This window comes from Solanum pennellii, chromosome 11 (genome assembly GCF_001406875.1).
Source record: "Solanum pennellii chromosome 11, SPENNV200".
In the NCBI taxonomy this organism is placed as follows: domain Eukaryota; kingdom Viridiplantae; phylum Streptophyta; class Magnoliopsida; order Solanales; family Solanaceae; genus Solanum; species Solanum pennellii.
Window position 1 is genome coordinate 10,101,622 of NC_028647.1, and position 14,464 is coordinate 10,116,085.

The 14,464-nt window shown below is 39.0% G+C and overlaps 1 protein-coding gene across 8 annotated transcripts in view; it reads left to right on the forward strand.

Moving 5' to 3' along the window:
• LOC107004753 (ALBINO3-like protein 2, chloroplastic) overlaps window positions 1-14,464 on the forward strand; it is a 50,899-nt gene that overhangs the window by 26,827 nt on the left and 9,608 nt on the right. The gene's annotated exons all lie outside the window — the stretch shown is intronic.

A 14,464-nucleotide genomic window follows, 5' to 3' on the forward strand; every position in this document is an offset into this window, starting at 1 on the left:
GGGGGGGGGGGGGGGGGCTGTTATCCAATAGTACTTATGTTTACGTATTTGATCGTCAACAGGATTGATTTCATGCTGTTCAGACATGTTTTCTTGGTGCCCACCTTGCAATGGTTGGTGGGCCTTGTATACTGTTTCATATTTGGGGCAGGCCTGAAGGAAGTAGTAAAAGGGAAAAAATGTTTCAGTTCTATAGTATGAGATATCTGCTACCGGCATCAATTTTGTTTCTTAATATGTTTTTTCTCCAAAGCTAGTATATGGTTGATAATTCTTCCTCGCCCCTTCATAATTTTGGGCTTTTTGATATACTGTTGCAAGGAATAATAATTTATTCTTGCATGGTTTTGAACTCTTGAAACCCTTCTCCCAAAAAATGATGCCGCCAAACATTGACTTTTGTAATCTCAGATTCCCTCTGGTGCTCAAAACTCCTGAGAACCGAAGATTTAACTGACGGGTGGATCTTCCTGCCGTCTGTATTCAGTTAATTAATAAGATCTTCTCCATAAAATTTTGTCTTCCCAAAAGTGGTGTAAAATGTTTGAAAACGGAAAACTTCATCTTGGTTTTGATGATTAATGAACAAAGACTTAAACTGTCTGGAGGACTTGAGTTCAGCAACCAGATGGGTTAGGAAGTAAAAATTACTTGTGGAGTTGCCTCACCTTATTATATTATGGTTTCTGTTTGTTTTTTTTTCGTTTTAAAGTCTTGCCCTGTCTCTCCATTTTTCTCATCTTCAAAAAATGGGGTCCTGGAAGTTTCACCAACAAAAAGGTACCACAGAGAGAAAAAGAAGGCAACCCAGCTTAGGCATCACTGGTACCCTTTGGATTTTGTGCGTGAGTGCAGGGAGGGTATGATTTCTATCTTTGTGGTGCTGGGTTAGTTTAGGTCTGTTGCTGAAACCTGCAGTGTACGGTCATATACACTGGTTTAGTAATTCTTCAGGTTCTTTGTTAGCTCAAGAAAGGTTTTAGTTTCAGTACTGTCTTCAGGATATTGCTAATTGCTTTTAGATGTATACTCTAAAATGACTTGTCGGAGCAGATAAATTCAGATCAGGAAGTGGCTGGTGTGTTTTCTTATGTTTGCTTTGGATGGTCTTATTTCAAGTCTATTTAATTAACTTTGAACACCCGACAAGATAGCTTACCTGAACTAGCTTTTGCAATTGTTATGGAAAAAGGCGGATTCTTGAACCAATTGTAAAGGCTATGTAGTAGAGACTAGAGATTATTCTTATATTTTCTCCCAGTGAAGAAATTCAGTTTGTTTTTCCTTTTAATTTTCATTTGGCAGAAAACTTCTTTGGCTCCGCAATGAGTTTGTTGCATTTTTCCAAATAAAATACAACAATTATGTATCGGTTCCAAACAAGTTGGGTAAATCATCATTGACCATGTTCCTATTTAATTATTTAGATAAAATAAAATGTAAACCTAGATCTTTCATTTCCATCTAGTGATCCCAAATCATGTCCTCAATTCTGTCAGATTTTTTCACGGAAAGGGAAATCTGAAGAATGTTGTATAACTAGGTGATTTCTTCCCATCTCCCTAATTCTTGGTTGACATAGTTACCCAGTGTTCCTTCTAAAAAGGAAAGAGTGACCCGGTATTGGTGTTGGTGGGAGGTAGCAAGTACTTTGTGGAATAGTTGAGATGTGTGCAAGTTTCTTGGACACCATCGCTATCCGGAAAAGAATAAGAAGAATGTTCTCTACCACACACAGCCTTAACAATCGGTTCAAGAAGCCATCTTTTATGGTCACAGTTGCAATCTTTTTTTCTTTTCTTTTTTTTTTGAGAATTAGTACTGTTGTATTCTTCAGAATTAGTAATGCTGGCCACCACCAAAAACATGTTACAGGGGAGTGAAATTCAAATCTAAATTTAACAAAGTACCTAGCAATCAATCAATGCCTCTACTTCCTCTATACAGTTCTGGTTCCACCAAAAAAATAAAGTTACCTGGCAGTTCCATTTCACATCAATGGACTTGATCTTTTCTTCAAAGCACTTTCCATTTCTCTCCTTCCAAATTGTCCAACATATGCATGAGGGTGTTATCCTCCACCATTTTTTCTGACTCATGCTTCCACCTCTTCTAATCCAACAGCTCTTCAGATCCGCTGTATGCTCTGGCATTTTCCATATTGTCTTTCTGAGACTGAAAAACAGATTTCACACTTGATTATTGAACTTACAATGTGGGAACAGGTGATTATTTCTCTCTCCTGTTTCATTGCACAAAAAACATCTAGTCACCACTACTCTCCCCTTCTTTTGTAGTACTTCATGAGTAAGGCATGCCTTCTTAACGCCTAACCAAGTGAAACATTTCACCTTGGTTGGAGCTATATTCTTCCATATCCTTAGCTCTTCCTCCTGCATAACACTATTCTCCACCTGTACAAATTTTTAACAGAGAAACATCTTCCTTTTGTAGTGTGTCTCCACTTAAGCTTGTCAGGTTCCATTGTTGTTCCAGCAAAAAATTCACTTCATCTAGCGAACTAGACACCTTTTCCACTTCCCAATTGTTAGAATAGAAATGAGTATTTCCTACTTAGAAAAGGAATAGGAATAGGATTCCTAGTCGGAAAAGGGTACCAATGAATTGTCTATAAATAGGGTGTCAATGTAACAATTTATTTACACAATTTAATTCTATTCTTCCCATATATTTCTCACATGGTATCAGAGCATTGGTGAGAACTTCAAGTCACCGGTGTCAAATTTCGGTGACGACGGTGGGACTGATTTGTGTCATCTTTCGTTTTGAAGGTGTGTGCAAAAGACAACACCAAACCCCAGCCAGACCCACCGGAAAATACCCCTCCACGCTCCCTCACGCGCCGATTGGAGGTGGAAATTTTCGAGCGAGATCTGTTCACGCGCCGGCGCTTGAGTGCTGCTCCGGTCATTTTTTTCCGAGCAATTTTCTTCCGTTGGGTCGCCCAATATATCCAGCTAGAACCCATTCAATTTTCTCTAAATCTGATCACTGAAAATAGAGTTCCAATGATACTCAGGTAGTTTCCAGCAAGTTCCCGGCGAAATCAAAATTTTCAAGCCACTATGGGTGAATTTCGGCAGTTTCCAGCGAGATTCTTACTCTTTTCACGTCAAATTTTGAAAAATATCTTTCAGATGTGATGTTTTTGGCTCCAAAAATACAAGAATTGGAAGTTCGACCAGAACCTGGGCAATTTCTTTAGATTGAATCACCAAAATTAGGGTTCCAGTGATTTTCAAGTAGTTTCCGGCGAAATCAAAACTTTAGGCTACTGTAGGTAGATTCTGGCAGTTTCCAGTAAGTTCTTACTCTCTTCAAGCCAAATTTCGAAAAATGTCATTTAGTTGTGATGTTTTTGGCTCCAAAGATACAGGGATTGGAAGTTCAAGCCTTACAACCACTTTAGAACCATTATGGGAAGTTCAAAATTATTTAGCTTGGGCTTCTTTAGTTGAGTTGTGGTGCAAGGGCCAAGGTGTTCAAGATCACTTAACAAACAAGCTTGTGTTGTAGATGAAAAGACAGAGTCTAGTGACGATGGTGCAAAAGTCAAAGCACAATGGGAGAAAGTGGATGCCTAATTATGTAGTCTCCTTTGACGCTCTATTGATTCTAAGTTGATGCCCTTGTTTCGCCCATTCCAGACATGTTATGTAGTTTGGGAAAAGGCACGTGCTTTATACACTAAGGACATATTCGATTCTATGATGTGATATCTCGATGATCAACTTAAAGAAACAAGAATCCGATTAGTTTACTTACTTGGGACAAGTACAGACAGTCATGGAGGAATTTGAAACATTGATGCCTATCACTACAAACACGTGGAAAAGCAACAAGAGCAAAGAAAGACATTGTTTCACACTTGCTGGACTTCCTACTGACCATAACTCTGTACGTGACCAGATTCTAGCCATTCCTACAGTTCCCTCAATTGATGAATTATTCTCTCGTCTGCTTCGTCTTGCTGCACCTCCCAGTCACAAAAAAGTTTCATCACCCATTGTTGACTCCTCTATTCTCGCATCTCAAACCACATAAAAGTGTACATACCAGCCTATGGCGAATCGACGAGGGGGAGGGCGTCTTGGGAAACCTCGATCCAAGTGTAGTCATTGTCATAAACCTTTGACATACTCGTGACATATGTTATATTTTGCATGGTCCACCACCCAGTTATGATCCTATTGTTCTAAAGTAATATAATGAGTTCCTTCGAAATCGCGCAAGTAAACAGATATCTCCACAAGTAGCATATGGTGCTCAACCTAATCAACCATCCAATAATACTCATATTGCTTAGACAAAAAAATAATGATGAGTTCCTTTAGTATCCTGCAAATAAGCAAACGTCTCCACAAGTAGTTTCGGTTGCATAACCTGATATGTCAGTTGCGGGTAATTCTTTTGCCTGTGTGTCGCAATCTAGTACTCTTGGAACATGGGTCATGGACTCTGGGACTTTTGATCATATCTCTGTAATAAATCACTTTTATCCAATATTGTTTATTCGCAATCTCTTCCAGCTATTACTTTAGCCAATGGGATCCAGACAAAACCAAAAAGGGGTGAAAAGCCAAACCCCTATCTTCTGTCACCCTAGACTCTGTTCTTTATGTCCCTAGTTCTCCTTTTAATCTAGCATGTGTTAGTCATTTGACGAAAGCCCTACATTATAGCATAACTTTTTTCGATGATTTTTTTCTCATGCAAGACTGCAGTACGGGACAGATGATTGGAACAGGACATGAATCACAAGGCTTTTACTATCTTACCTCTTCAAATTTCTTAACAGCATTCTTCGTTACAGATTCCCCAAATCTAATTCTCAAACGTTTGGGACATCCGAGTTTATTAGACTGCAAAAGATGGTGTCTAGTTTGTCTAGTTTATCTACATTAGATTGTGAGTCGTGTCAACTTAGGAAACACACTTGTACTATGTTTTCTCGTAGTACTGAGGGTCATTCAGAGTCTATTTTTTCATTAGTTCATTCTTATATTTGGGTCCTAGTAGAGTCAGTTGCACCTTAGGATTTCGTTATTTTGTTAGTTTCATTGATGATTATTCAAGATGTATTTGGGGTCTTTTAATGAAAGATCGTTCTGAGTTATTTTCTATTTTCAAAAGTTTCTTTGCTGAAATACAAAATCAGTTTGGGGTTTCTATTCGTAACTTTCGTAGTGCTAATGCCTTAGAATACTTATCATCTCAATTTCAGGTTTTTATGACTCACTAAGGTATTATTCACCAGACTACTTGTCCATATACCCCTCAACAAAATGGTGTAGCTGAAAGAAAAAATCGGCATCTTATTGAGACAGCTCGACTCTTCTCCTTGAATCCAATCTTCCGCTGCGTTTTTGGGGAGATGCAGTTCTTACGTCTTGTTATTTGATAAATAGAATGCCTTCTTCTACTATTTAGAATCAGGTTCCACATTTCATATTGTTTTCTCAATCACATCTCTATCATGTCCCCCCTCGTGTCTTTGGGAGCACATGCTTTATTCATAACTTAGTCCGAGGAAAAGATAAATTAGCTCCTAGTGCCCTCAAATGTGTTTTCTTGGTTACTCTCTAGTCTAAAAAGGGTATCGTTATTATTCACATGACCTTCATCGATACCTTATGTCCGCTGATGTTACATTTTTTGAGTCTCAGCCTTACTATACATCTTCTAATCATCCTGATGTATTTATGGTCTTACCCATACCTCAAGTTTTACCAGTGCCAAACTTTGGAGGAATCTACAGTTTTACTTCTATATCTCCAGTTGTAGTGCCACCACTGTTAACTTATCATCGCCGTTCACGTCCAACCCTAGTCCCAGATGATTTATGTCATGCGCCAGACCTTGCTCCTACTGCGGACTTGCCTCCACCTAGTTCACTGCTTACACTTCAAAAAGGTATACGATCTACTCAAAATACTAACCCACATTATACTTTTTTAATTTATCAACGTCTATCATCACCCATATGCCTTTGTGTCGTCTTTGTCCTCTATTTCCATTTCTAAGACTACAGATGAAACACTTTCTCATTCTTGATGGAGGCAGGCTATGGTTGATGAGATGTCTGCTTTACATAAGAGTGGTACTTGGGAGCTTGTCTCCCTTTCTGCAGGAAAAGCTGCTGTTGGTTGTCGTTGGGTTATGCAGTCAAAATTGGTTCAGACGGTCAGGTTGATCGACTTAAGGCTCACCTTGTTGCCAAAGGGTATACTCAGATATTTGAGCTAGATTATAGTGACACTTTCGCTCCTGTGGCTAAAATAGCATCTGTTCGTCTTTTTCTATCTATGGCTGCCGTTCGTCATTGGCCTCTTTATTAGTTGGACATTAAGAATGCTTTTCTGCATGGTGATCGGCATTGGACTAAATTTCCGTCATTCATGGAAAATGCATGGACAACCGCCATTTCCAACTTTCACAATGTTCTCGTGAAGTTGCCAAACCTATCCCCTAACCCTCGGAGTCTCCTCCGCTTCTTCTCCTTCTGGAGCCTCCCTCATCGGCCATGCATCATACGAGACCAATTTCGATAAGGAGATTTTTTATTTTCCCCAGTCCCCATCTACTTCCACCTCGACTCTCGAAAACCAATCCATTGAGAGTTCTACCAACGAGCAGAAAGATAAATTAGAGTTTCTATCTGAAAACTAGCAGAAGATCTGATTAGATTTATTCCACCAGCTGCAGCAGCTGTCGATTTCTAGGCGACCCTATCTCTATGCAGAAGGAGGAGTGGTCATCGAATAAGGTTTCCCAGGGTTCGAATCCCTCTCTTTCCGCACTTCACCTAATTCGCTAATGTTAATGACTGAAATGTATCAAATAGCAATGGAAAAAATGATTCCAACAGTTAGACCTTTCTTTGATATATATTCTTTATTCCTAATTGAGCGAGGCATGGTGGGGTAGGAGCATCTAGTTGGCAATCCTTTTAGCTTGACCAAGATGTCTTATGTCCTCCGAGTCGCATGGCGTTTTAACCATTAAGAACTTCTTGCGCAATTGTTATTCAACAGTATAACATGACTTATATACTCGTGTCAACCAAGGTGTATATGGATATGTTCCAATTTTGAATGAAGTTGATTGGAAAAATACGGACTTTTCTACAGAGAATTAGAATTTTGATATGATAGTGGGTTGCTCGGGATTCGAACCCGAAACTAGTCGGATGGAGCGGAGCCTCTGCCTAGCCCACACCAAGGCGAGGCACGTCTTTTCCAAAGTCGAACATGACGACTCGTAGTTTGTCAGCTTATTTCTCAGGTAGTAATCTTTCCTTTCTTCCCCTTTCATCATGCTGGCCTAAGACCTACATCCCTCCGCAAGCATAAGAAGAGTCCGATAATGGCTCGTCTTTAAAGGCCATTAAGAAATTACACAAGACAAGTTCTTGTGCTATGTCAAAAGTGAAGTTCTCCCGGCCATGGAATCACTTCACTCCCAACCAACAAGCTTCAAACTAGAGGTCGCCAAGCCCATCATTTTTCGATAGTTCTAGACTTCTCACTATCAGTCTCTAATGCTCTATCATCTTTCACTGAAACAATCTCCTCAAGCTTGGTTTGGAAGTTCAACACAGTAATTCAGGAGTTTGGAATGACTCGTAATGTAGCTGATCACTCTGTATTTTATTGACATTCTGCACCAAGTTGATGTATCTATTTGGTTGTTTACATTGATGATATTGTTATCACCGGATGGAACTTGTGTGTGAATCAAGCGGCTCTTCATATCGCATCAAATCCAGTGTTTCATGAAAGGACTAAGCACATTGAGATTGACTGTCACTTTGTCAGAGAAAAGAAACTCTCAGGAGATATTGTTACAAAATTTGTGAAGTCAAATGATCAGCTTGCAGATATGTTCACCAAATCTCTGACATGCCCTCGTATTAATTACATCTGTTACAAGCTAGGTACATATGATTTGTATGCACCAACTTGAGGGGGAGTGTTAGAATAGAAATAAGTATTTCCTACTTAGAATAGGAATAAGAATAAGAATACGAATAGAAATCCTAGTCGGAAAAGGGTTCCAGTGTAGTGTCTATAAATAGGGTCTTAATTTAACAATTTATATACTCAATTTAATAATATTCTTCCCATATATTTCTCACACCAATCATTTAGGTGTCTTCTGAAATTGAGATTCCAGCCATGGTTAGACCAACATTCAACAATATTTATCTCTGATTCCAACATAACATCATATTAGATATGCTTCAGAAAAGAGGAATTCCTCCAGAACCTGTGTACATGAATGATTTCTCAGATGTTATTAAGGACATAGAGCAAATTGATCCACCACTTGAAGGGGGAAACTATACGTGGGCCAGGGGTTCCAACCTGGAAGCTATTTCGAGATTAGACAGGATTATGTACTCCTGTGAATGGGGGGAGAGTTTCTGTAATCTGAAGCAAGAACTACTGCCTCGAGTTTGTTCTGACCACGCACCAATTGCACTTAAAAGTGGTCGTTGGAGTCACACAAATTCATATTTCAAATTTGAAGGATGGTGGTTGGAGACCGAGGGTTTTAATGAAAGAATTAGAGATTGGTGGACATCTTTTGAATTTGAAGGGAGGCCTGATTTCATCCTGGCTTCCAAGCTGAAAGCTATGAAGACTAAAATGAAAGATTGGAGTGTAAGCACTTATGATAACCTGGAAAAAAGAAAGAAGGAAATGCTCAATAGCGTTCATGAGTTTGACAACATTCAACAGTCCAGGCCTTTAACTGAAGGAGAGACTCTTCAAACAGCAAGTGTGGTAAAGGAGTTTGAAGAGTACGCATAGAAGGAAGAGATAGCTTGGAGACAGAGATCTAGAACTCTGTGGATAAAACAAGGGGACAAAAATACAAAGTTCTTTCAGAGAATGGCAAATGGTCCTAAGAGATTCAACCATATTGATAAACTGGTGGTAGAAGATCAAGAATTGATGGATCCTATAGATATTAAAACAGAAATTATTTCTTTTTATAAGAAGCTGTAGAAGGAAAGTGAGAACTGGAGACCATCCTTGAACATGAACCAGTGTCCTTCCATCAGCTTTGAGGAGCAACAAGAACTACAAAAGCCTTTTGAAGAAGAGGAGGTTCTGCTTGGCCCAAAATCTTGTGTTGTAAACAAAGCACCAGGTCCATATGGATACACAATGGTTTTTTTTGTTAATTGCTGGGATATAGTAAAGGGGGATTTGATGTCTACTATGCAAAACTTTCATTCCCAGGAGTTTTTTGAAAAGAGCTTTAATGCAACATATATAACTCTTTTTTCAAAAAATAGTAGTGCAAAGGAATTGAGACTTTATACCAATCAATTTAATTGGAAGCGTATACAAGTTGATTGCAAAGATTCTCACATAGAGATTGAAGAAAGTAATGCACAAGCTAGTAGATACTCAACAAATGGCCTTCCTAAGAGGAAGGCAAATAACTGATGCAATCTTAATTGCCAATGAGTGTCTAGACTCGAGAGTGAAGGAAAAGTCCCCAGGAGTCATGTGCAAACTTGACATAGAGAAAACATATGATCATGTCAATTGGAGCTTCCTACTTGAAATCATGCAGAGAATGGCCTTTGGATTGAAATGGATCAAATGGATAAAGTTTTGTATAAGCACTGTTAAATTCTCAATGCTGATAAATTGATCTCCTAAAGGTTTCTTTCTTCAGACAGAGGACTAAGACAAGGTGGTCCTGTCTCACCTTTTCTATTCAATATATTGATGGAAGGCCTAAACAATATGCTAAAGACTACACACACTAAAGGGTGGATAACGGGCTTTAATGTAGCAAATGAGGGGAATCAAAGATTGGAAGTCACTCATCTCTAATATGCAAATGACACTCTCATCTTCTGTGATGCAGAAGAAAGCCAACTAAAGATCCTGAGAGTGATACTCATTCTTTTTTAAGCGACTTCAGGTCTTCATATCAATTGGAGAAGAAGTCTTATTTTTCCAATTAATGAGGTGAACAGAATGCAACATCTAACAGAGATCTGGGGAGGAGAAATAGGTAAACTACCAACAGTATATTTGGGGATGCCTTGGGAGCCAAAAGCAAATCCAACGAAATCTGGAATGGGGTGCTGGAGAGATGTGAAAGAAGACTATCTAGATGGAAAGCACAATATTTGTCTAGAGGTGGAAGATTGACCATGATCAACTCGGTCTTAGATGCTTTGCCAACATATTTGATGTCAATTTTTCCCCTCCCCCCTAAGGTGGAGGAAAGAATTGATGCATTAAGGAGCAATTTTTTGTGGAATGGATGAATACAAAGGATTTCATTTGGTCAAATGGAAGACTGTAATCCTTTCAAAGAAACAAGGTGGGTTAGGCATTAGAAACTTCAAGAAACAGAACAAAAGCCTTATGATGAAGTGGTTGTGGAGATTTCCTAAAAAGGAGCAAGCCCTTTGGGTTAGAGTGATTCAGGCCAAGTATGACAAGATAGATCACTGGAAAACTAAGGAAGTGACTTCTGCATATGATATTAGTCTATGGAGATCAATCAGAAATTTGTGGCATTATTTCTTCCAGGAACTAGATTCAATGTGAACAATGGAAGAAAGATTTTGTTTTGGGACGATAATTGGTTAGGAAATGGCAGCCTCAAACACCTCTTTACAGACATCTATCTGTTGAATCAGCAACATGAGGCCATTGTGCAAGAGGTTTGGTCCATTCGTGGATGGAAGTTAACATATAGAAGGATGATACAAGACTGGGAGGTGGATAGACTAGCTGAATTTTATGGCACCCTGGACCATTTTCGAGGATTAAAAAAGAGGGAGAAGACACTCTTAGGTGGATTCATCATAGCAAAGGTGTCTGCACAGTTAGCACTGCCTACAAGGACCTGAATCAAATGGGGACTCAACTCAGATTTTTGCCTTGGAAGCTTATCTGGAAAGTCAAAATTCCATATAAGGTGGTAGTTAAAGAGGCGGTACTAACACAGGAAAATCTAATGAAGAGGGGAATACATATGTGTCTAGATGTTTTTTCTGTGAGCAACAGGCAGAGATAATCAACCATCTGTTTCCTCATTGCAAGGTGGTTAGACAACTGTGACACTTATTTACCAGATTCAGGGGCACAAACTGGACCATGCCACAAAGGGCAAGTCAGGCTATAGAAAGTTGGAACAATGAAGGCAGTGGTAGTACAGACCAAAGCAGAAGGAGAATTGTCCCAACAGTGATTTGGTGGACCATATGGAAAGAGAGAAATATGAGATGCTTTGAGAGTGTTAGTAGTCCTTTACACAGGATTAAAATGAACTGCACAATACTTTTTGCTATTGGTGCAGTTTGGAGTATGTAGATGATCCTATAGCGGTTAGAGATATCCTAGGTCCTTTGTAAGATGAAGTAGGATCTAGTTTAGTTTCTGTTTTAAGTACACACAACTGTATGTAGCTCCATGATGTAAATTTGAGAGCCCAGCCTTTAGTGCTGAAGATTAATACACGAAACTGTTACCTTTGTCAAAAAAAATAACATCATGAGATCTTGGAATCCGTCCAGCAGTGCAGTTTCACCAAGCCAATTATCCTTCCAAAACCTGGTTTCCTAGAGTTCTCCTGCAACTTTGGCCGTAGTGCTTTGATTGCCCTCCAAACACCTACCCCATATGTAGTATCTTCCTCATTTGAGCACCAATGGTTGGATTGCCCATACTTATGGATAATTGCTTGCTTCCAAGAGAGAACTCTTCTTCACAAAATCTCCAAAGTCACTTCATCAAAAGGACAATGTTTTGGGTCTTCAGATTCCTTATTCCTAGTACTCTTCGGCCTTTGCTAGATTGAGTCACTTCCCGTTTTACTAGATTGCAACCCTTTCCTTTCTTTATTCCTTCTCCACAAAAATCCCTTCTTAAGCTGTTAAGTTTTTCCACCACACTGTCCGGGATAAGAAACAAAGACATATTCCATAGATGGGCAAGCAATCCAAGACTGAATTAATCAGTGTGACCCTTCCCACTAAAGACTAAAGACAAGTACAATGACTTCCATTTGGCTAGTCTTCTTTTAGACTTCTCTATAATTCTATCTCATATCTCTACCTCTTTGAACTTCCTACCTAAAGGCATGCCTAAGTACTCACAAGGCTGAGACTCAGTGTCGTGAATGGCGAGCGGCATTCGCCAAAGGCGATATGGCGAGGCGAGGCGAGCTCAAATAGGTGACCCAAGGCGACCTAAGGCGACATGATGGCGACGTAAATGGCAGCGCCATTTTGATTTTTTTTTTTAAAAAAAAAGATTTAACTTAATAATATTGTCAAAATTAGTTTTTTTTTTCTATTTTCAAACTTTCATCAGCAAAAGTCGTGTTTTTTCTTCACCACGACTCCACCTTTAGTCGCTACTCTTCTTAGTCTCTTCCTCTCGAGTTGTTGCTCCTCTTCGTCTCTTCTTCTCGATTTGCTGCCAGCCGCCAGGACCCAGGTTTACCTCTTCTTTTTCTTCTTGTTTTCAGTTCCTCTTCTTCTTCTTGAGTTCTCTACTTCTCTTCAACTTCAGGATCAGTATGCATTTTGTGAAGATTGTTTGTTGGTCAGTAACTCTGTAAGTCTGTATTATTGAGAGGTTAAACTTGTATTGAGTTTGGAAGTATTATACAATTCAATATACTATATTGGTATTTGTATATGTAATTCAATAATCTATTAATTGATATTTATATATGCAATATAATATTTTTAATTTTTGGTATTTATTGGCGCCTTGATTCAAAAAGGCAAGCGCCTTGCCGCTCGCCTCACCGCATGGCAAGGCAGGCCCTTGTCGCCTTTTGCCGCCTCTCGCCGTCCAAAACACTGGGCTGAGTATCCACACCAGAATCACAGTTGCAAAATCTAGTTCAAGTAAACTACATTTTCAACCTATGAGATAAGACTTGGATAGGGTCCATCTAAAGGCATATTTCAATTTTCATTCCACTCAACTGCCCAAGCCGGAAAGGTTTCACCTAAAAAGGATGCAATAGTACAATGGAAAAGATTTATCTGATAGCGCCCGTATTTCTTGTGGTTGTGACAGTGTTGTGAAAAGCGCGGTTCAAGGCGGGCGCTACGAGTGTGCTTCTTTCTCCTGAGGCAAGCGATTTGAAAAAGGCACTCGCTTCAGATAAAGAAGCGAGAAGCAACACTATGGAAAAAGCGCAATAAAGCATACTTTTTATAAAAAACGACAATCAGGTTTTTTAAAAAAAAATAGTTTTTTTTTTAAATTTCTGAAATAGATACGACTAAATTTTCTCTCACGACTTTACGACTTTACTCTTCTTTCGCTGCTTCTCTTCTTCACGACCGCGACTGCATCTCTCTTCACCAGCTTCATCTGTTCGGTGAGTTTCTTTTCTCTTCGATCTGCTTCTCCTCTTGTTGCTCTCTTTATTTTTCCTTTTCTCCTCGTTGGGTAACGCAAACAGGACTCTTCTCTGCTGTAGTTTTTGATTTTTGCTTTATATGTTATGACTTATGAGTATTATCGACTATCTATTTTCATTTAATCTAAGACTATATTACCTCTATTCAGTTATTAAATATATTTTTATTTTTATTCTAAATGTCGCTTTTTTTTTAAAAAAAAAGTGCGCGCTTCGCTTCACGCTTCTGTGAAGCGAGCCCTCGTCGCTTTTTTCCACTTCCCGCTTACCAAAACACTGGGCTGTGAGTTATATAAAGAATAGAGAAGATTGACCTGGGGAACTAACAATGTGTTAATGGAGGATGAGATGGATAAAACTTTTGATAGTGTGACGTCAAATGTGAAGCGAAAGAGAAAGAATATCACCAATAGAAGGGGCTGGGAATGAGGAAGAAAGAACATCAACCAAGATATGAAAGGGACAGAAACAACGAGGAAAGTAAGAAGAATGTTATAAGGCGTTGGCTAATTTATTGGTGATGGAATTCAAATAGGTGACTTCACTTAATTGGAAAGTAACTCGTGCGTTTCGAAATTTGAAAAAACATGATATGATGTTAACTACACCAATTAGTGTAATCTACTCGTGATAAAAAAAATATAATAAATGAGAATGAAAAACATCAAGGAGTTACATTTTTTTTCAGTTAACATCTAGGGGTTACATTTAAGAGAAGTTATTTTTGAAATTTCCAATGTTATCAAAAGCGAAAAGCGCAAATAAGCTCTAAGGTCTGTCACTTCTCATAAGAGGCTCATTGGTAAGGAAATGTTTGCCATAAAACCTTGATGATAACACTGAAGCGAACATAAAGCAAGGCGAAGCGCTCAACATGTTTTGAGGCTCGCTTCTGGGCTTAAGCTCGCTTAAAACGCGCCTTGATAACACTGGAAATTTTGTCCTGTCCTTATGCACCAAACGATTTTTACTAACTTCTGTCATGTAAGTTGGAAGGGAATATTGGGGGGGGGGGGGG